The sequence below is a fragment of the Protopterus annectens genome, chromosome 2.part1 (genome assembly GCF_019279795.1).
Source record: "Protopterus annectens isolate FY-2018-M chromosome 2.part1, PAN1.0, whole genome shotgun sequence".
In the NCBI taxonomy this organism is placed as follows: domain Eukaryota; kingdom Metazoa; phylum Chordata; order Ceratodontiformes; family Protopteridae; genus Protopterus; species Protopterus annectens.
The window spans coordinates 68,192,622-68,217,874 of record NC_056729.1 but is presented as its reverse complement, the minus strand read 5'-3'; positions in this window follow the sequence as shown (position 1 = coordinate 68,217,874).

The following is a 25,253-nucleotide window of genomic DNA, read 5'->3' as shown; positions in this document are numbered from 1 at the left end:
CAAATCAGTTACTTGTGCAGATTAGTTAACAACAATAAAATACACTCAAAGACTAAAAAGCAGGCAATAAAAGTGCTATATATTAATTGTTAGAAACAATAATCTGTATAAATAATCGAAAAAAAAAAAACAGGATACTTATATATCTCCGCTAACACTTGTGGTCAACAACTCTCATCCACTCTGCTCAGTGTGTATAGACAGAAACCATATCAAAGTTAGGGCTTAAATACCAGAAGAACAACTTTTTTACAAAAACACAAAAGAACCAGCCCCCACTAGCCAGCAGACAATTAACACAATCTAGCCAAGTTAAAGAAAGGCTTCAGCTAAAAACAATAGCCTACAGACAGTAAGCACTAGAAAAAGCCACAAATGAAAGTTTTTAAACAGATAAAGATTTGTAAAGATACAGAATGCTTTTAACTGCAAACAAATCAGTTACTTGTGCAGATTAGTTAATAACAATAAAATACACTCAAAGACTAAAAGGCAGGCAATAAAAGTGCTATATATTAATTGTTAGAAACAATAATCTGTATAAATAATCGAAAAAAAAAAAAAAACAGGATACTTATATATCTCCGCTAACACTTGTGGTCAACAACTCTCATCCACTCTGCTCAGTGTGTATAGACAGAAACCGTATCAAAGTTAGGGCTTAAATACCAGAAGAACAACTTTTACAAAAACACAAAAGAACCAGCCCCCACTAGCCAGCAGACAATTAACACAATCTAGCCAAGTTAAAGAAAGGCTTCAGCTAAAAACAATAGCCTACAGACAGTAAGCACTAGAGAAAGCCACAAATGAAAGTTTTTAAACAGATAAAGATTTGTAAAGATACAGAATGCTTTTAACTGCAAACAAATCAGTTACTTGTGCAGATTAGTTAATAACAATAAAATACACTCAAAGACTAAAAAGCAGGCAATAAAAGTGCTATATATTAAATGTTAGAAACAATAATCTGTATAAATAATCGAAAAAAAACAGGATACTTATATATCTCAGCTAACTGTTGTGGTCAACAACTCTCATCCACTCTGCTCAGTGTGTATAGACAGTAATTTCCCTGACAAATCCACCACTGTGGCATAGACAGATGAAGTCCTGACTGTGACCCAGATCACCTGAGTTTAACTTGTGATTCAAGAGCTAGAGGAGCTGTGGAGAGGTGGGGGTCTGTGCAGCTTACTGCAGTCCACCCACCCTCGGGGTCTTGGGGAGAGGTGGGCATTCTCAGCTGGATATTCTGTTTATGTGTATGTGGAGGCTTGTGCATACCAATAGATGTGGACTGAGAGGATGTGGGCATGACCATCCAAATCCAGTGATTGTAGCTCTTTTCTGCATATGTGTGGGAATACACAATAGGTGATATGAGAGTAGTAGGTCCCTGTCATGATTTGGGATTCACACACAACTAGAAGAAAAGTTAGGGCATATAGAAATACCCCTAGCCTGTGCTTTAAATGAGATAGGCTGTTATTAGGAGGCAGTGCTGTGTAGTTTCCTGGCCTGGGGACAATTAGGGTTGATCCTGAAACATGGATGGCCTTGTGTAAGTATGGATGAAACCAGACTCTCAGGCCATATGGACAAAGGTGTGTAGTCTCCTGGCATCCTGACAGCAGATGAATGTCCTGTCAGAGACAGGGGTGCAAAATGCTCTATGACTATCTGGATGTCAGCCCCTTCCAGTTGGCTCATGCTTAATATTGATTGGGCTCCACTACACTGAGAATAAATGGCCTTAAGATCCATTAGTGCAGGGCTTGATGGTTGACATGCACAGAGGAATAAAATGGTATAAGTGAAAACAAAAAAAAATACTAGCATGTCCAGTATCTGCTCTGTTCTCTCCTTCCAGTAGCCTATGTTTGGTACCTACTCTCTTACCTTTTTTTTACCCAGATGAAAACATTCTTCTGCTTCAGTGGTACTAATTTTTCTATTCTTCACACTCAGTTGCAATCCACTACAATGAATTAAGGTTACAAAGGACAACATCACCTGCAAGTAACAACTCTTGTGTCTCCGAACTACATTGTCTCCAAAACTTGGCTACACTGTGATAACCTTCCCATGAAAATCAAGAACAAAAGGGGAGACAAAATGAAAAAGCAAGATGGCTGCACACTGAATAACAGCTTAACTCTAGCTCTCCCAGTGTGAAAACAGAAACTCAACAGGGAAGGTCAGTAGACTTTTGTGTTTATAAGTAAATTTCAGTAACTGTTTAGTAAGTGTACTGCCTGGATGCCAGGGAAAAAGAAATACACAGCACCTAGAAATAAATCAGCTACAAAAAAGTGAGGAAGAAACACTGACTGGGGAAAGTTCTGAAGCAGTTCAGCAAAAAGCAATACAAGCCCCAGGCATGACTTCCATCCAGTAACCTACAGGAAGATAATAAGACAACTACACGCAGACCTGGTTAAAATAAACAAAATACTGATGGAGTATATCAACACAAACAACATAAGGCTGGAAAAAATGGAAGAAGCTTTAAATAGATATTCAGATGAGGTGAAAAAGTTGCAAAAATCAGACGTTGAAATGAAGAAAAGGCTGGCTGAATATGAGACTGCTCAGGAAGAGATGCTTCAAAAAATTATAGAATTAAAGGACAGAGCACATAGGGAAAACCTGAGATTTTCAGCTATACCAGAGAAGTTGGAAGGAACAGACTGCATTAATTTTCTGAAAGCACAAATAAGCAACTGCACATTTATTCCACAGAAGGAGTTGTTAGTTGAAAGGGAAAATCATGTGTATGCTCCAAATCTGGCTATGAGAAAGCAACCTAAACCTTTAATATTAAAGATGAAATCCTACCAGCAGAATGAGCTGAGTCTGACAAAACTATGTCAGAAGGACAAAATACTGAAAGTGGGAGACAGCAGAGTGTTTGTGGTGAATGATTACTCATTGTACACCAGGCAGAATAGGAGTAAATTAATTCCACTGTTCAGGGAATGTCATGACACAGGTGTGAGATTCAAACTGGCACAAGATATTTACATATTCAAAAGTAATTTTGAAGAAATTTATGGAAATATTTGGCATGGAAGAAATGAATTCAGTAATAGGAGTTTGGAGAAAGTTTACATATTATTCCCCAAGATATAAAAATGGGCTAGGTTACACAGAATCTACATTTCACAGGAACATGTGCATTTAATCGAAGGTCTTGATACGCACTCAATAAATATTGCAGATCATGCACCAATAACAGGTAAAATAAAAATACAGGGTAATGAAATAAAATTGAGACACTGGCACATTCCCACCTATATGTTGAAAAGAGAGGAATTTAAGGAATGGGTAGTAGAGATATTCAGGACCTATTTGAGGATAGAAATTACTTCTGAAAATGCAGCTAGGGAGTAAGATAAAATTAAGGTGGAGTCTAAGAATAGGGTGGAAGTAAAAGAAAGGGAGCTATGCTTAAGATGTAACAAGAATTATTTAGAGGGACTGACAAATGGGGTCTATATCACATTGTCGAACTTTTAAAAGTTCGAACACCATATGGTGGACACCATATGTTCAAACTTTAAAAGTTCGACAATGTAATAAAAAAAAAAAACACAAAAGACTTACCTGAAGATTGTAAGCAGGAGCACAAGCCCCCTGCATCCACCACACTCCCTGCTACTTAAATATACCAACTCCGAGATTGCACTACATTGCAGGAAACATTAAGCTTTCCTTATGGAGATCTCCGTTGCAACATTCGAAATTTTACAAATTTGAACATATGGTTTTGACCATATGACATTCAAACTTGTAAAAGTTTGACAACGTGAATGAGACCATGACAAATGTTAAAGTCTTGTAGAATATGGGGGAATCTCACAGAACAAGAAGAGGATCAACTGCATAATGTTAAGCAGAAAATAAGGGATTACCTCAATAATATACATGAGTTTAGAAAGATTGCTGTTAAGCAACTTTTTTTTGATAATAACACTAGAGCACAAAAACTTTTAGCACAACGACTCAGGCAACAGAAAGTAGAAAAGGCTGTCACCAAGCTTAGGGAGCCTATAACAAGGAAGGTAACAAGAGATTCTGTAGAGGTATTAGAAATATTTTGGAAATTCTGTGAAAGTCTGTATAAAGCAGAAAAATATGGAAATCAAGAAAATATGCAAATGTAAATGTTTATGGAAGAATTAAATATGCCAAGGTTATAGGTAGATGAGGCTCAATTATTAACAGTTAGGATAGGAGGAGATGAGATAAAAACTGTGTTGTATAACCAATATACTGGAAACTCCCCAGGAATAGATGGTATTCCTGTGGAAGTTTGGAATCTAGGAAGGAAAACAACTGATAAAGATCTGGACATTTTTGTTTAACAGTATTTTAAGAGGAGGAGGAGAAATAGCAACATCCTCAAAGAAAGCAGTGGTAGCTGTAATACCTAAAGATGGTAAAGATCCATCAGATCCAGCTTCATACAGGCCCATTTCAATACTAAACCATGATTATAAAGTGTTCATATCTATAATGGCTAAAAGAATGGCAAAAGTAATGCCAAAATTGATAGATATGGATCAATGTGGTTTTCTGGAGGGGAGGCAAACATTTGACAACATTAACAGAACGTTGATGATCCAAAGGGAAGCAGAATGTAAGAAAATACCATTGTTGTTGGTGGATATTGATGCAGAGGAAGCATTAGATAGAGTAAGCTGGGACTTTATGAGCAGGGCAATGGAAGCATTTGCATTTCCAGAATAAAATTATAAGGTTGATAAGGAGGATATATGAGGGATCTGTGGTGAAAATTAAAGTGGGTGGGATCATCTCTGATCATTTCTGCTTGAGCAGAGGAACAGGCAGGTGTGTCCTCTTTCCCCTTTGTTATTTGCATTGTATTTAGAACCATTGGCAAAGAAAATAAGGGACTCAGAAATTCAAGGATGTAATTGGTACGGTAGTCAAGAAAAGTTGTCTCTGTTTGCAGATGATATTTTATACCTGACAAAACCGGAAAGAGACATTACAGTGCTGTAGAACATTTTGAGAGAGTTTCAAATCTTTTTGGGATGCACAATTAATGAAGCTAAAACAAAGCAATAACCGTAAATTATTTACCCACATATGAATTGGTTCATCAAAATACATATTAATGGGGACATGATAAAATATTAGGAGTATGGATTAAAAATGATTCTGGTGTGGCAGCTAAGGATATGTGGAAAGAGACTAAACAAAATATAATACAAAAAGTGAGAAAATGGAAGCTTTGTTAAATGGATATGGATAGTAAGATACAAGCAGTTAAAATGTTTTAGTCCCACTAGTCTTATACACAGGTCAGGCATAGTTTTATCAACCAGAGGAGAAGTTGTGGGTAACAATTAATAAAGAGCTGAATGACTTTATCTGGGAGGGGAAGATGACAAGAGTCAAGTGGGATAAGCTAATACTTCCAGGAGAACAGGATGGATTGGGATTACCCGATTTGAAGGGGTATTTCAGGGCTACACAGTTAAGGCTCCTATACATAACACAAGCATAAACAGGGCGGCTCAAGAAACAAGGATAGAAGTAGATTTTGGATGCATGCCTTTAAGGAGAATAACAATAATCACACAGAATATTATATCTATAAAGTAGCAGAAAGTATCCTAAGAACGAAGCCAACATAGGAGTGGAGAAAGGAGAGTCTGCTGATGGGGTTAACTTCAATTAGGGATACAGAGAACAGGCAAGAGGGGGCTGGAATTTATTGGAGAAAACTGGCAAAGGAGAGACAAGATATTGACAGCAAATAACTAGAGAGGGAAAGGTAATAGAATGGGAAGAGGCCAAGAATTTATTTAGACTGCAGGTTAGAGACTATCTATCAAGGATTAATATTAGAGTACAGGCAAAGAGAAAGAAATAGGGGGCTCCTAAATGAAAGACCAACATTGGTAGAGTTTTTAGTAGAATCTAGAACAGAAGCCACCATTAAAAAAGGAATAATTAGTAGAGCATATACAATATTGCATGATAAAGCTAAAGAATCAGTCAAAGGAGGTTAGAAAGGATTGGGAAGAGAGATTGGAAAAATCAATTCAAGAAGAAACAATGGGAGGATGTATGTATGCCTCTCAAATATGCAACAAAATCTAGAAGATTTAGGATTTTTGCTTAGAAATGTTTACATAGATATTTCTATACCCCAAGCAGACTCCAGAGTATTTTTCTTCAGGCAGACAGCAAATGTTGGAGGTGTGAAGGGGAAGAAAGAAGTAATTGGGAACAGATTTTCTGGGAGTGCGGTGTGTTGGTGGACTTTAAGGTTCCCTGTGGGATGCACTGTCAGGGATGCTGTGTGGGCAGACTGATGTGATAAGGGAGGTGATTCTTCTGAGCTATGATACAGAAACGGAATTGTCTAGCATGGTAAGGCCTTACTGTGTCTAATTATGATGGCTGCCAAAAAAGCAATTACTAGAAAATGGAAATCAAAATCTAAACCAACTATACTAGAAGTAGTGAATATAGTAACAGAGATGAAACAGCAAACTACATAGGAAAACTGAGAATTCTGGGAATAATACAAGGGAGGAGTGAGGTTTAAAAGAAGACAGGACTTAAATGAACTATGTAATGTTTGACTGAAAATGATTAGGTAGATTATAAGTGCTGTATAATGTTTGCAACTGGGAGTATGTCAGCATGGTTTGTGATATAAAATGCTTGCAACTAGGATTGTGCCGGTGTGGTTCGTTTTCATTTATATAAATGTATGATTGCCTATGTCATAAGTGATGGTTTAATAAAGATGTTTTTTTGTTTACAAAAAGGCAGGAATTGAATAAGTTATGTAATGTTACTTAGGTTATATGATATATAGCAATATATGTGAAGTATAATGTTTGTAAATGTGAACTTGTTAATACAGTTTGATTACTTTTATATAAATATAAATTTGCCTATGTCACAAGTGATAATTCAATAAAGGTGTTTAAAAAAGGGGGAGTCAAGACATGCCTACTATGAACATAGTGTCATTAGCTATCGCACTCACCTTTCATGATGGAAGATCAGTTGGCTGTGGGTTCTACTCCCACACCTGGTAGTATGATTCATTTTTCTAATACTGACACTGCAGTGTGGCATGAGAAGGGTGCTGGACTTTTGAATCTGATGCATTTTGAATGACATGTTAAATTTAAGGTTACATCTGCTTGAGTTGGTGGTAGCTTAGGTGGATGTAACAGATCCCATTGTACTTACTGAAAAAGAAAAAAAAAAGTATGGAAAAGTTCCTTGCTGCCCTGGTCAAATTTCTCATAGTTAGTATAAATACCACCTTGGGTCTCCACCCTGAAAAGAGGACACTGGCCTAGTTGTAATAACCCAGTCAACAAAAGAGAATAAATGAATAAATTCAGCAGAATTTTGTGAATGAAACACAGCTCTTATTCCACAATTAGACTAACCAACTGGTGTGCAGCAGTGACATTTCGATTCTACACTTTTGTAGCTGCCGTTATAAGACATTCCAGTATACAGAGTCATATGCCTTCTCCAGGTCCACAGACACTTGCAGACCATGCTAGTGAATTCCTATTACAGTCCAGAATCTGAGGATAGGCAAAGAGTTAATCAGCTAAACCAAAATGACGGCAGAGTTTACATTGCTTATCCTAATTCAGTGGCTCATCTATCATTTGAAGTCTGCTTTCTAACACCTCATTATGTGCTTTCATAGGTTCATAGGTAAGTACTAAGGTATTGGCCCAAGGGCCTAACTAAGCCTAGCCAAAAAGGTTCCCTGACTTACGCCACCCAAGAAAGTTAATTTCCTGTGCCCCTGTCGAGCAGAGCCACAGAAGTGATCCCCGGGTGTATTTCCTATTTCCCATCCACTCATCAAGATTTTTCTTGAAGAGTGCTAATGAGGAACTTTGCTTGACATAGATGGGTAGCTTGTTCCAGAGTATAGGAAGTCTCTGGGAGAGGAATCTATCTCTCCAGCATGCCCTGTTTATTGTGGTGACAAGGTTTAGGTCCCTAGAGCATGTAGCTCGGAGGGATTGGGATTTCTTTAGGTGTAGCTTGTCCAACAGCTCTGAGTTTAACATAACTTTATATGTTAGGCAGAGATCTCCTCGGAGTAGGTGATATGCTACAGAGTAAAGCTGGAGTTTTTTGAGATGGTAGTGTAGGGTATCTGTTTGAGGCCAGTAATTCTCTTTGTGAGGTACTTCTGTGGCCTTTCAAGCTGCTGCAGATGTCTTGTGAGGTACATTCCAAAAGGGGCATTGTACTCTATAATGGGTCTAATGAGTGCCGAGTAGAGCGGAACAATGACCTCTTTTTTCCTGGATGAGAACCCTTTTGTGATGAGGTGTGCCACATAGAAGGATTTCCTGACTACTGTGGCGATGTGATTATCAGAGGAGACACTACTGTCTACCTGGGTCCCAAGGTCTCTTATCACACATTCGGCATTAAGTAGACTGCCGTTTATGTGGTAGTTCATGGGTACAGAGTTTTTACCAAAGGGGATGACAATGCATTTTTTGGCACTGAGCCTGAGGCCATGCCTCTGACACCAGGCATCTCAGTGAGGCCCTTCTGAAGGATGTCCACATCATTTGGGGACTCGACTATGGCTCCTAGTTTGCAGTCATCTGCAAACTTCGTTAGCCAGATGCCTTCTGTGTTAGCCTGTACATCAGATAAGTAGATGCCAAACAGGAGAGGTTCTAGGACTGAACTCTGTGTTACTCCACTTGTCACTGGTTTGAAGTCAGATTTGGAGTCTGCAACTTTTACAGTGTGGTTTCTGTCAGTGAGCCAGTTGGCAACCCCTCCCTTTCCTAGGAATACTGAGGAATGTGATCCCCAGATAATTGGAATATAGGTTCATCTCTCCTTTTTGAAAATGTCATGGAAAGGAAGGGGATAATTTGAATGTTTTTTGTTAGTTTGGAGGTGCTAAGACAGCAGAAGATTTTGGTTGTTGGTTATCAAATCCAATAAAATAGTGACTGCAAGGGAAACCCTTTTTGAAAATGGAGACTATCACATCTGTTTACTAGTCCAGAGGTACTGCCTTAATGTACCACATAACAATTAAACCATGGTAACCACAACACTATAGCAATGCTCAGTACCTTCAACATTTCTGGTAGGTTCTCATTCATTCATGCAGCTTTGTCTCCTTAGTACTGTTTAACTGCTGCAGTATTATCATGTACAGAAATGAACCTAAACCCATTAAAGATGACATGTCTGATGAGTTCAATAGTACCTCAGAGTGTTCCCTACACCTTCCGAAAATGTCCTTACTCAAAATCAAGGTTTTTCCAGCCTTGTTGAGAATAGCCTGGACAATGTCTAGACCCTCTTCCAGAGTAACTGATTGGCTTGTAAAAGTCATTCTCCCTGACCTCATCAGATCCCTCCCATTCCCAAGCATGTACTTCAGGAACTCCTGCCTGCCTAGCCTTTTGGAACTTATCAATCAAATATGCAGAAGCCCTGGTTTTATTAAATGGAAAGCCTCTTTCTTTAATTTGATAACTTTCCTCACTGTGGATGTCCAAAAACATGTTCTATGATTTTTACTATGACAACCACTGACCATTTTTCAGCCTCACCTGTTTGCTGCTGCATCATCTACTTGAATCTTGACCATGATCCATTTTAACTCCCTGTCACAGACCTAAGGAGAGAACTTTCCAGATGTAAAAGTAGAACTTATTCCACATAGAAGTATCTGAAAGACATTCCCAGAGCTCATTCTCAACACATTTCAGTTTCGCAAGTCTGCCCAGCTGCCAGTCCAACTCACTACAAAACAGTGATCAGCTGAATGCTTGGGTTTGTCTTAACCTGAGTGTCCAGAACAATTGATGTGATGTGAGTGTCCAGTCAGTGTCAGACATTCAGCTGAGGAACTCTATTACCAAGTGATTTATGAATAGCCTTGTGAGTGAACATGGCGTTAGTTACAAGCAATGTATGACTAGTGCAGAAGTGCAATAACAGGCAAGACATTCGTTCCATTTACTACTCTCGAGGTACTTCTATAATTCCAAAGGTCAGATATTAATAGCTGTTATATGCTTATGCACAAACAACAGAGAGAGATTGCCTTTCTGCAACACACACACATTGAAAATTGACAAAAACTGTTATCTTGAAGCTTGTAGCCTAGGAGTATTACCACAACAGCCTGGGCCTCACCAAAGAGGTAATGCCAGAGCTAATGCTGTCCATAGAAGCAAGGGAATATATATTTAGGTAGTAGTTTTCAACTTGTTGCACAAACACTGGCCGACTCTCCAGTAATGAAGTTGCATTTCATGCACCAAGAGCCACCTTCTACTGTCAGAATATAGTCTGTTGTAATTTGTCTATTCCTATCAGCCAATTGGCTGGTTTTGTACTGGATACCATCTATTCAGCTTGGGAGTTAAAAGCTCACACATTGATTCCAGTCAGTATTTACAGGTTATCTCACCTGGCTATGTGGATCAAATGGCCACCAATGCTTGCAGCTGTGCACTCCAGGATTGGGTCTTGATATCTCTTTCTGTCTTACATAAGGTTCTTTGATGTTTTTGTGAAAATCTATCATGGAATGGGAAATCACATTTTTGGATTGTTTTCTGCCTGGATTCTTTTCTACCATTTTTCCTTGAGTGATCCTTCAAGGAGTACAGAGCTTCAACAAAAATAGCTGTAAGACTGACAGTGGCTCTCAAACACATCCACAACATTATTGAAGAAGTATGTATTTTTAAAGTATCTTTATTGCACTCAATATAAAAACAGCATATTGGACTTCTATAATGACTGCATACACTGATGAGCAGGATGATTAGAACTTGGCCCGTGTGAAAACTAAAGTTGTGAAAGAAAGACAGTAAAAGTTATCAATCTGGGCACAATTCAGTTACTGGCTAGTAAGTAAACTGACTGGATGCCAGCAAAGAAAACAATTGGAGAAAGAAAGAGAAAAGCAGCTAGAAAAGGAGCTGAAAAAAACACTGTCTGGGAAGAATCCTACAGCTGTTCAGTAAAAAGCAGTTCAGATTTTAGCTTTGGTACAGGAGATGGCTTCCAGTAATTTAATGGAAAAAGAAATCAAATTTACTCACAGGTATTTAAAACAAGTGAAACACTGAAGGAATATATAAAGGAAAATAACAAAAGGCTAGAAAAATAGAAGACATTTTACCTAGCTACAAAGATGAACTGGTGAAAATGCAAAATTCACAGGATGAAATGAAGACAAGGCTGGCTGAGCATGAGGATTCTCAAGAACAGCTGTTTCAAAATATGATGGAGTTGGAAGACAGAGCTCTCAGAAAAACTTAAGATTTTTTTCTGTACTAGAGCAGCTGGAAAGATCAGACTGCATTAATTTCATGAAAATACAAATAAGCAAAGAAATGGTGTTCCACTGAAGTATTTGTTAATTGAGAGGGCACAATGTGTGTATTCTCCAAATTTAGCCATGAGAAAGCAGCCAAGACATAATTAGTAAATATACAATCATACCAGCAGTAACAGCTGTTCTTAACAAAGCTGTGCTAAAAAGGAAAAAAAAAAAATATTAACCATTGGGATAGCAGAGTATTTGTGGCAAATAATTATTCACTGTATAACAGTCAAAAGAGAAGCAAGTTTATTCCAGCAATCGAGGAATTTTTTGAGGCAGGTGAGAGATTCAAGTTACTGTATCCAGCTGCCCTCAGAATATTTTTTCCCAAAGAATCAAATACATTTTTGTATATAGAACAGGCAGTGGAGGAAATAAAAAAGCAGAAGGGACTTGGCATCTCATTTTTCTGACCATAACAGCAAAACAACTAGAAAGGCTCACCCAGACTCTGCTACATTTTGCTGTGAGGGAAAGGTTAGTTTGCTTTTTTTTTGTTGTATTTTGTATTACTTTATTGCCTTTTTCTATTTTGAATACTGTGATTTGTTTTATTTACCTTGTATTTTACTTGTATTCTGCTTTTAACTGCATATTAAAACTTGAAAAGAGACCACAGCTCTGTCTCTTGTGAGTCAGGCAGAAATGTTTTTTTCTCCACCCTCCAACCCGGTTACTGGTGTGTTCTTAGACACCACTGTCTTTGTAGTTGCCTGCCCCTTATGTTAATTTGACCATATATCCCATTTCCTCTCTGCTTTTACTGGCTTGTGTGAGTAAGCACAAAATTATCATTTTGTGAAATCACTCCCCTTCAACTATTTAAATTTATTGACCATCCTACTGTATTCCATAGTACCAGAATACAAAAAGGACCACCCCCTTTCAATCTATCTTGCTGTTTTAAAAATAGTGACTCTCCACTAAAGCTTAACTTTTTTGACAGGTAAAACTTGAGTTGCCTACTTTGACATCTAACTCATCTATTGCACACTGCAGTGTTTAGGATAAACAATTTTTTTCATCTTACCTTTAAGCATCCCTGTGACTAGCTCTTGCTCTAAAACCTGCTGGAAAGCACTAGGAAGCGTTAAATTGATACAAGCATTCAACTCTGTTTGTTAATAAGGAGAAATTAATCATAGGCACTAAACAGCCTATAATTGCAAAGTACCTTGCTAAGGTAAGGGAAAACAGCTCTTGTACTTTACAAAAAAAAGCACCAAACCAGGCATGTCCAAGGGTCAGCTTCTGGTGAGTTCTCCTGTCCACCTGGTGAATCTGGGCATACTGGGGCAATGCAGCAATTGCCTCATGTACACAGACAACTCTCTCCTCCTAATACCAAACACTACAACCTGCAAGAGATGCACTTACATAGCCAAACTAGAAGAAAAGCTCTCTCCACCCAAGATTGTGCTAGACAGTGAAGAGGAGCAGGTTAACACCCGCACTACACCTCAAGCAACACATAGCCATTCTAACACACCACCAACACCCTCACATAGCAGCACTAAACTCTCATATGCGGAGACTCTTAACAGTAACCTGCCCAAGCAACAAGGACTTCAAAGCTGAAATGCAAACAAACACCAATCACAACCAAAGTGTTATATAGCTCACAACACCAGTGTGCCACCCAATAACAGCCCCTAAGGCAAGACAATGTACCCAACACTTTAGTCATAGGTAACTCTATAGTCAGGCACACTGATGTCCCACTCACCAGGCTGAACAAGGAGAAAATTATAGTCAGCTGCCTGTCAGGTGCCAGGATCCACCACATAATGCATGCACGCAAGTCATTCCACAACAAGTACAGATATAAATCTGTCATTGTCCATGTTGGAGTGAATGACTTGAGATGTACCTCCCTGGACTACATGAAAAGATACATGGAAGAGCCCTTGGATCATGTGGCCCAGGCAGGTATGATCCTAGCCCTGAGTAGCATCCTGCCTTCGCCCAGAATGATACCACAGTATATGGACAAAATGACTGACTTCAACAATTGTCTAAGTTTCTGGTGTCATTCAAAAGGGATCCAGTATCTGTCTGCCTGGGACGACATGATTGACAGACCACGATGCTTTGCCAGAGGTGGTCTGCACCTGTCTCCCCTGGGATTCAAGTTACTGGCAAAGGCTCTTGCCACCCCTATAGTGCCTTTTTTTAGGCAAAGTTCAAAGGACAAAACCACCACAGTAACAGGTACAAACATGCAAAATCTGAAGGTAATGCTACTCAATGCTAGAAGTCTAAACCTCAAAATGCACTCTCTCGAGGCACTGCTAAAAATGGAGAACATCAATATCTGTGCAGTAACTGAAATCTGGTTCAAGGCTCCAGAGAGCACCCCTGCAATACCAGGCTACAACTCTTACCATACTTTTCGGCCACCAAACCAGGACCGAAACACTAAAGGTGGAGGAGTGTCCATATTCACCAAGGATATTCACACCACCAGGCTAGTTGCCCAACACAATGCATCTGAAATTCTCCAGGTGCAACTAACACTAGGTAAGACTGCAGTCCAAATTGTAGCTTGCTACAGATCCCCCACCTTGCCCCAAGATTCTCACTACACCTTTCTAAACATACTGGAAAATATTAAGATACAAACAAACACCCTAATACTGGGTGATTTCAACTACCCTGCCATTAACTGGGAAAACTACTCGTGTACCAACACCTTTGCCCAACGGTTCTTGGAATTCATAAATTCCAATGCTCTGTATCAACTAATCCATAGTCCCACCAGGGTTCCACTATCCTAGACCTGGTCATTACCAACATGGGAAATCGATGCTCCACACCTGTGGTCACCCCTTCGTTGGTCAGGTCTGACCATAAGCTAATCACCCTTGACATCCACATCCCTCCCCCACCCCCCAGTAAGGAAACCTCTGTAAAAAAACTTTTCCAAAGCCAACTTGATACTACTCAAGTCAGAAGTGGCAATCTTCATGACACCCATGCAGATGGGAACTGAAAGTTCGACTGCTGAATCCTACACTAAGACACTGTATGAGCATATCCACTCGTGCATGAATCGTGTCATCCCAAATAGAACCAAGACACTCTCCTCCAAAAAAAGGAAGCCAATCTGGTGGTCCTCTGCCATAAACAAACTTTACAACAAAAGGAAGAAACTGTTGCAGAAAAAAGGAAAATCCCAGGATACAAAAAACTCCCTTACCAGCCTCAGTAAGAAGCTGAGATCCTTCATAAAATCCTCCAAAGCTAGTTACGAAAATAAAATTGCCAAAGATTCCAAAGACAACCACAAGGCATTCTATAGCTATGTCAAGAATCTAAATAGCAATGCTCAGATTTGCTCTGAGCTACAACAGAATGGCATTAAATACACTGATCCCAAGGATATTGCCAATATCCTGGCAGATCGATTCAGTGCCACATTTACCCCCTCTCACCTCCTAAAGGGCCCATCTCAATAATGAAAGATTGCCATATTTCAGTAATAATGGCCACAAAGGTAAAAACCGCACTCTCCAAAGCTAAGAATACAACAGCCATGGGACCAGACGACATCCCAGGCTGTGTACTACATGAACTCTAAAATGAACTGGTACCTCATCTAAGTGTCGTGTTTAATCATAGCCTCACCTCAGGCTTCATGCCCACTGAGTGGGGTACAGCTACAGTTATCCCACTCCACAAGGGGGGATCCACCTTGGATCCTGGTAAGTAACCTCCCATCAGTCTGACAAGCCTGATCTGCAAGGCCATGGAATGTGTTATCATGGAACTTATAAACAAAGACAGTGGCAACCTTCAAACACTGGACCCCACCCAGATTGGGTTCGTGAAGGGCTAATCTTGTCTCCTGAACCTGATTGACTTCTTCGACTCAAGTCTCCAGAGCTGTGGATGAGGGTAAGGCAGTCCACACAGCCTATACAGACCTCGTCAAGGCCTTTGACATCATCCCTCACTCTAGAATCATAGATAAACTTACTAAGCTGGGCATTAACCCCTATGTCAGTCGATGGGTTGCCATATTTCCTACTGACAGAACCCACACTGTAAAAGTAGCCAACTCCAAATCCAGCTCCAGACAAGAGACAAGTGGAGTACCTCAGGGTTCGGTCCTGGGACCGCTCTTAGGGCATTTATAAGCCTAGCCAGAGTGCGTCAGCTTTTGCCGCCCCATTGATTAATTAACTGATCCTCTGTCAAGCAGAGCCAATGAAGTGATCCCAGGGTTGTATTTTCTGTTACCCATTCACTCGTCAAGGTTTCTCTTGCAGAGTGTTAGTGAGGGGCTCTGCCTGATGTAATTTGGAATTTTGTTCCAAAGCATGGGGAGTCTCTGTGACAGGAATCTATCCCTCCAGCATGTTCTATTTATTGTTGTGGTGAGGTTTAGCTCACTAGAGTGCATGGCTCGTAGTAACATGGATTTCTTTAGGTGGAGTATGTCCATCAATTCTGAATTGGACATGGCTTTGTAAGTCAAGCAGAGATCACCTCTGAGTAAGCAATATGCCACTGAGTACAGCTGGAGTTTTTTCAGTCGGGCTGCATACGACATATGTTTGAGGCCAGTAATCTTCTTGGTGAGGTACTTTTGTGGTCTTTCCAGCTGTTGGAAGTGTCTTGTGAGGTACGCCCCAAATGGGGCATTGTACTCTATGATGGGTCTAATGAGTGATGAGTAGAGGGGCACTATATCTTGTTTTGCATCTACTTCTCTTAAGTACAGGCCAACACTAAGGGACTCTTGCTAACAAAGTTCACAGATGACTCCAAACTGGGAGCCATTATTGAATCCCAAAATGATGTGGATATTCTACAAAAGGGCCTTACAGAAACAGATGCTTGATGCCAGAGCCATGGGCTCAAGCTCAATGCCAGAAAATGTATGGCTATCCCCTTTGGGAAAAAACATGTACCCGGGAATTACCACATAGGTGGCAGTACACTAAACACTGAAAGTATGATAAGAGACTGAGGGACACAGGTGGACATTGGTCTCACCTTCGATAACCACATTGCCACAACAGTCATGAAATCCTTCTATGTGGCACACCTCATCACTAAGGCCTTTTCATCCAGAAAAAAGGAGGTCATTGTCCCACCGTACTCATCCCTCATTAGACCCATTATAGAATACAACGCCCCATTTGATATGTACCTCTCAAGACATCTGCAACAACTGGAAAGGCCACAGAAATACCTCACTAAAAGAATCACAGGCCTAAAGCTGATGCCCAATGCTGACCATCTAAAAAAACTCCAGCTATACTCTGTCGCATATCGTCTACTTAGAGGCGATCTCTACTTAACATACAAGGCCATGTCAAACCCAGAGCTGTTGAACATGCTACACTTAAAGAAATCCAAATCCCTCAGAGCCACATGCTCCAGGGATCTAAACCTTGTCATCACAATAAACAAAACATGCTGAAGGGATAGGCTCCTGACCCAGAGATTCCCCAGACTCTGAAATAGACTGCCCATACATGTCAAGCAGAGCGCCTCTTTGGCCCACTTCAAAAGGAACCTTGACGATTGGATGAGAGATAGGAAATTCACCCCATGGATCACATCAGTCACCCTGCTAGACAGGGGTCCAGGGAAGTAAATATTGTGGGAAGAAATAACCAGGGAATTGTTATGGCTAGGCTTGTATAGGACCTAGGGCCGATAGCCTAGTACCAACCTATGAACCTATGAGCATATAAATCAGCCACCAAACTCAAAACTTTTCAAAGAACATGTTTAATACCAAAGGTAGGTTAAACACATCCACAATTTAGTACTTTCATCTGTAACACTAAGACATCATCAGAAGTATCAGAGCTGTTCTTAGCTACTGTTTTCTTCCAATACCAGAGCTGCGCTCTTGTTTCTTCCTTTGATTCTTCTGACTGTAATAAAGCCTCTACAGACACTTTACCAGTGAAACATTTTTCACTGTTCCAAAGGAAATGCTTGAATAACAAAAAAAAAATGCACAGGACCTGACTCCAAGGCAAAGAACCAAACTAGTACAACAAAAAATAATTTATTCAACTAACATACGCACTTTTGTCTCTCAAAGAGACTTTATCAGACTAAATAAAAAACTAATCACATACTCCTTAAATAGTAAAATCACATGACTGTAATGACCAGTTACAAAACATTAATGCTTAAGCTTCAACCTTTTTACACTTTAATGTTTTTTTTTTGTCATTGAGCCCTTGGTTATTAGAAGTATCCAATCTTAGTTACCAACAATATTCTTTCCAATCTAACTCATCTTCTGCATCAAACCTAAAATTAAAGTATTTGACAAAATCAATGACAAAAAAACTCAGTTTAAATTTACATTCGTTACTGTACTTCACTAAAGCATTAGTAAAATGTCTGTTCTGTATTGCATATAGATGCTCAGAAATCCTACTAGGCAGTTCCCGAGTAGTTCTACCCACATAAAATGATTGGCATCCCAAGCATCTTGCCAAATAAACCACAAACTTTGATTTACAAGTTAAAAACACAGGAATTTCAATGTTGATGCCCTTTATATTTATGATATTATTTTCAACATTCAAAAACATATAAAAATTGCAAACAAAACACTTGAACATGCCACTTTTGTCAACTGGGGCATGATGGTCTACATTGTTCAAAGAATTCAAACATTTTTGAAAAATACTTTTGTAATTTATTTCCCTCTGTTCACAAAAAAAAAAAAAATTCTTTGCCTATTTTTTAATAGTATCCAGAAAGCCCAACAGCATTTTTCAATTATCACTAAATATTTTTCTTATATTGTTTGCATCAATTCAATAACTCAGAAAAATGTCTATCTTCTGTGTATCTACATTGCTTGTATTCATTCACCCTTAAATTCTTAACAACTTCATACATCTTATTTATAAGGTGTTCAGGATACCCCCTCGTCTTAAACTTATTCATAAAGATTTTCCTGTCTTTCAAAAATCACACCTTCGTCAGTTACTCTACTAACTTGTACTGACAAAGAGAATTTTTCAAAAGGGATATCTAGTGCATGATATAAAATGAAAATGAAGTTTAAAACAGGGTTGAAATGCAAGAGAGAGTGAAAAGGATATGGTTAAGAAGTGATGGGAATTATTTAGAGGGGTTGACAAAGTTTAAAGTTTTGCAAAATAAAAGGAATCTCACAGAACAAGAAGAGAGCAATTTCAGAGTTGAAAATAGAAAATAAAGGGGCATAGCGATAAGATGCATGACTTTAGAAAAGCTGCTGTTACACAGTTAGTTTTTGATAACTCCATTGCAGAAAAGCTTTCAGCATAACAACTTAGTCAACAGAAAGTTGAAAGGGTTGTCACTGGCAGGTTTTGACAAGACAAATAACTAAACATCCTATAGCAGCATTAGAGGTATTTCAGAAATTGTATGAAACTTGTATAAAAAAGAGGAATTTGAAAACCAAGAAAAGGCAAAGATGGAAATATTTACAGAAAGCTTAATTATGCCAAGGTTAAAGGAATATTAGTTTCAACAATTTAATTGTTAAAACAGGAAGAGATGAGGTAAAAATTGGTGATGTATATTCAAGCAATAGCGAGGGGTCTCCTGGCACAGATGGTATTCCTGTAGAAGTCTGGAAATGTGCGAGGCAAGAAAATAGTAAATAGCTGGAAGGTTTAGTTTAACAGTATGTTAAGTGGGGAAGTCCCAGTATCTTGGGTGGTGCAGCGGTAGCATTGTTGCCTCACAGCAAGAGGTTCTCCCGTTCGATTCTTGGCTGGAGTGTGGGGAGGGCCTTCTGTGTGGTGTTTGCATGTCCTCCCCACGGGTTGAGTGGCGTTCCGAAAGACATGTGTGTATGGGCGTGCCTTCATTGAAGGTTGGGCGTTGATCTGGCAACATGAAAATCTACTGCCAGTCATTAGCGGACCGGAGTTACGCTGTGGCGACCCCTAACTGGGAAAAGCCGAAAGACAAACAAACAAGTTGTATTACCCAAAGAGGATAAAGACCCTTCAGAACTAGCTTCATGTAGAACCATTTCAATTTTGAACCATAGTTATACAGAGGTTGTGTGTATACTAGCAAACAGAATGGCAAAGATGTTGCCAGAGTTGACAAATATAGATCAGTATGGTTTTGTGGAGGGGAAATAAGCATTTGACAACATTAATAGACCACTGGTGATCCAGAGTGAAGCAGAATGTAAGAAAATACTGCTATTGTTGGTAGGTCTTGATGAAGAGAAAGCATTTGACAGAGTCGAGGTATGGTATCATTTGTATTACCTGATATAATAATAGGGTTACAACACAAAAGCCCAGTGTGGAAGGTAGCTGGAATAAATGGCAGGACCACAGTAAAATAAAATCTTCTAATTTAATTACCATGGTTACACATAACACTTAAATATAACATTTAAATAACACTAATAAAATATATGTAGAAATGTATATAAAAATATATATAAAAACACATTAATAATCCATGAATGGTTGTGTATATAATATATATATATATATATATATATATATATATATATATATATATATATATATAATTTTATTCTATACTATGTTGTGACCAATATTTACAACCATCTCATTTTACTATTGGTCACAACATAGTATAGAATAAAATTTTATATATATATATATATATATATATATATATATATATATATATATATACACACACACACACAACCATTCATGAATTATTAATATTTTTATAAACATTTCTACATATATTGTATTAGTGTTATTTAAATGTTATATTCAAGTGTTATGTGTAACCATGGTAATTAATATTTTAGTAATAGGATTGGCTAATTTGAATTTGGGTCGAGTATTTAAGTGTTGTTAGTCAGTGAATGGATTGTCTGATGAAGCAATGGTTACCATTGCAAAAGCACTCACCTTTTGTGTTTGATACTGTTTTGCTTCAGGGCCTACTGGAATTCACTGGGATATTCTTGTTTGCTAATAATAGGGTTAATTCAAAGGATATATGAAGGGGACGAGGCAGAATTAAGATGGGAGGGTTCCTCTCTGATGAGTTGCATTTGAACAGAGAAACCAGGTGTCCCCTTTTCCCTTGGTTACTTGCTTTATATTTGGGGCCATTGGCAAAGAAAATAAAGGATTCACAAATTCAATGATATAAATGGCATGGTAATTAAGTAAGTTTAGCTTTATTTACAGATTATATTATTTTGTACTTAGTAAAATAAGAAAAGGATATTTTGATGTTGTAGAATATATTGAGACAATTTCCAGTCTGTACTTGATGAATTCAGAAAAGGATTTTTTGGTGCTGTGGAACATTTTGAGACAGCTTCAGGTCTTCTCCAGATATAAAATTAATGAATATAAAAACAAAGGCTATAGTGGAGAACTATGCAACCACATATGAATTGGTACAGCAATACCCATAGTTATGGGGACATCATAAGATAAAGCATTTAAGTGTATGGATTGAAAAGGATTCTATTACAGGAGATAAGGATATGTGAGAAGAGACTAAATGAGTGACAATGCAAAAACTGAGAAAGTGGAAGCTCTTGATTATGGATATGGATAGTAAGATACAAGCAGTGTAAATTTTTATAGTCCCTTAATTTTATAGATGCATATCAAACTGAGGAGATCTATTGTCAATTAATAAAACTTTGAGGAAATGTATTTGGGAGGGGTAGAGTACAAGAGTCAAATGGGAAAAGTTGTTTCTCCTCATTAATCACTGTGGTTTAGGATTATCTGATTTACAGCTACACAGTTAAGGCTGTTATACATAATGAAAGCCAGAGGTTATAAATAAGCGTAGAAAGGAATGATGATGATGACGAAACGGGGGTAGGAAGTGCTGAGGAAGTAAGGACTGAGTATGATTTTGGATATGGGTCCTTAGAGAATAGCTACAACCATAAAGTAGCAATGAATGTTCTAAGAATTAGGCTAACATGGGATTGGAGAAAGGAGATTTTACTAAAAGAAATTACTGCAAGTCGGAATATACAGAATGGGTAACAGGGGGCCAGAATTTACTGTAGAAAATTAGCAAAGAAACCAAGATATTGGGAGCAAAACACTAGAGAGAGAGAGACAGAGAGAGAGAGAGAGAGAGAGAGAGAGAGAGAGAATAGTAATACAGTGGGATGAGGCCAAGCAGAATTTGAACTGCAGGTTAGAGACTGGCTTCCCTACCAGGGATTGATATCACAGTGTAGGCAAATAGAAAGGTTTAGGGGAGTCCTAAGTGAAAGACCAGTTCTGGAAGAGTTTTTAGTTGAGTCTAGAACAGAAGCTGCTGTCAGAAAATGGATAATGAGTGGAGCTATAAGAATCAATCACTGCAGGTTAGAAAACACTGGGCAGAGAGACTGGAAAGGAAATTTACAAAGTACCAATGGGAGGACATCTGTATGGTTCCCAAGTACACAACAATGTTCAGAACGTTTAGGATTTTTGCTTGGAAGTGTTTGCATACATAGTTTTATACCCCAAACAGATATCAGAGATTTTCCCCCTCAGGTCAAGAGCAAATGCTGAAGGTGTAATGGGAAACAAAAAGGTAAATGGGAACAAGTAATGGGAATCTAACAAGTTGGCAGCTTATAAAAAAAATTCCCGTCAGAGTGCTTTGTTAGAAATGTTGGGAAAGTAAATGGCCGTAACTTAGGAAATGATTCTTTTGACCTGGGGCATAAGATCCATCCCCTGAAATCATTGTGATATTTAGCACTCTGAAAAAATATCTAAATCCGCAAATCTAATTATTACTGATACAGATGGCAATTCACTACCAGTAAACGGAACAAAAGTACCTAGGGGTCACCTTGGACCCTACTTTTTCATTCATCAAGCATACTGACAATTAGCAAATCACTCCACCATCAAAAAATATGGTATAGAGTCTCAAACTTCTTCAGCCCTATGGCTCATAATGTTTAAGCTACAAATGAAGTTATTTCTAAAAGCGAATATTGGTTCCCTCTTGCAACTTTACAACCCAGTTAAAACACGTGTAAAATACAAACTACTGTAAACAAAACCTGAAAATTTGTTCTTCTTGCAGAACCCCAAACTCATCACTGCCAACTTCCACAATCATGCAACTGGATACCCATTACAGACAGAGCCACATTTCCACTTAGCTATGAAGTCTACAAGCTGTTAAAATGGGATACCTCCTCCCTAAAAATAAAATTACAAATTAAGCAGCCTAACAACACACAAGTGACAGCCAAAAAATAGCATTACCTTCATTAGACCTTATTTTAAAACCTCCACATGAGACAGATTAGGCTCACCCCTGCAATACCAGGCTACAACTCTTACCACACTTTTCAGCCACCAAACCAGGACCCTAAAACACTAAGTGGGAGGGAGTGTCAATATTCACCAAGGATATTCACACCACCAAGCTAGATGGCCAACAACAATGTCTGGAAATTCTCCACCAAATACTAGGTAAGACTGGTAAAATTGTTGTAGCATTACTACAGATCCCCCACCACCCCCCAAGATTCTCACTACACCTTTCTAAACATACTGGAAAATATTAAATAGAAAGATACCACCTAATAATACTGGGTGATTTTTAACTACCTGCCATTAAACTGGAAAACTACTCATGTCCCAACACCTTTTCTTGAATTTTCTTTGAATTCATAAATATCAATGCCCTGGATCAACTCACCAGTCCCTCCACCACCCACCCAGGGCCCCCTAGTCCTAGACCAACATCATTACCAACATGGGAAATCCATGCTCCATACCAGTGGTCACCCTGACCAGTCATACCATACCCTTAACATCCATTATCCACCCCCTCCCACATCCCAAAAACAAAAACTTAAAAAAAAAAAAATTCATGCCACCAACATGCTACTCAAGTCAGAAGTGACAAACTTCATAACACCGGAACTGAAAGTTCAACTGCTGAATCTTCAACTGCTGAATCCTACACTGAGCACATCCAACATCCACAATGACTCAATATCCCAAATAGAACCAAAATTCTCATCCAAAAAAAAAAAAAAAAAGGGAAGTGGGTCCCCCAATATAGACAACTTTACAACAAAAACAAACAAAGGAAGAAAAATTTTAAGAAAAGAGGAAAAATCAAAAAAACTTACTGGTCTTCTCACTAAAACTGAGATGCCTCATAAAAATCCTCCAAAAGCTAGTTAACGAAAAAAAAAAAAACCAAAAATTCAAAAGACAACCACAAAGCAAATCTAATAACTATGTCAAGAATCTACAAGAATCTGCCTCAGATCTGCATGAGCTAAACAGAATGGCATTAAATATATATATCCAGCTACTATTCCAAATGATATTGCCAGATCGATTCAGTGCCAATTTCACCCCCTCCCACCCCCTAAATCACAAAACCAATCCAAATTCCATATATAAGATGATTACCAAGTTCCAATGGCCATTCACACAACGCACTCTGCAGCTAAAAGCCAAGAATATGACATCCAGAAGGACATCCCGGATGTGTACTACATGAACTACAATATGAACTGAGGCACCTCACCCCAGTGTCATGTTTAATCATAGCCTCACTCAGGGTAGCCTGCTCCACCGGAGGCGCTGCCAGCCACAGTTATCCCAATCCACAAGGGGGATCCACCTCACGGAACGAACCACCCCATCCCATCAGTCTGCCAAAGGTCAATCACGTTCATTAAACCCAGCCATGGACATTATTAACAACAATTAAATAAACAAAGAAAAACTCAACCCCACCCACCCACCCTTTTTTTGCGTTCCATCAGTCCTGATGTTCCCTGACCCTTCTTTGACTTTGAATCAGTCTCCAGAGCCATGGAGAAGTGGTGGACACATAGCAACAGCCTATTCATCCCCTTTTTTGACACCATCCCCATCCCCACAATCTGGGATACAAAAATTGACTGGCTTACACTGATACCTTATGGGCCCAATGGCTGCATCCCTATGTCACCATAGAACTGATTAATCCCTGACTGCAGGAATGCCTCCTCCAGACAAGTGCGACAAAGTGGGCAAAGGGAGTCAAACACTGTGTCCTCCTGGGGCCTGTTTTGTCATCAGCCGGAAGTTCAGTGGCACACTACACTATGGGTGGTTGTTACTGCAGACTGACTGCACACTGGAGCCTTTATTGAATCCCAAATTAGGGACCCACATTTGAAAAAGGGCCTTACAGAAACAGATGCTTACTAAAACAGATGCAAGGAACATGCTGCCAGGGCTCGTAATATTGTCATCCAACAAAAAACATAAACTTATGGAAATCCCATATAGGCCAAGTGTGACCCACCACTTAACAGTATAAGTAAACACAGAAACACAAACATAAGAGACAGTGGGGACAGACAGGTGGTATCATCATCGCCCAGAAGCATCCAAATCCTTTCATGTAGCACATCTCCAAGGGAAAAAGGGCTGTTCCATCAGAAAAGTACACATCATTTCCCTCCATCTTTTAAAATAGAAGTAGGAATCCCAATACACTACTCAATTGATTTACAACTCTTTAGAGATACAACGCCCACAAAAACAAAAAAGACAGAAACCCTCTAAGGCAATCCTACAGGCCCCTAAGGCCTAATTAAAAAAATCACAGCTCCCAGCTACGCGCCTACTCACTATGCCTCTCTTCTGGTTACCTCTCTCATCCAGCTTTGTCATACAAGATCACGACAAAACAGAACATACCCCAATAAACACCTCCAGAGCAATGCTACATGCCAGAGGATCTAAATCCCCCAGACTCAAAACAACAAACATCATAATCTAGAAGGTGTCATCCCCAGACTCCAAACCTCTGGAATAGATTGCCCATACATGTCAAGAGGAGTGCCTCTTTTGGA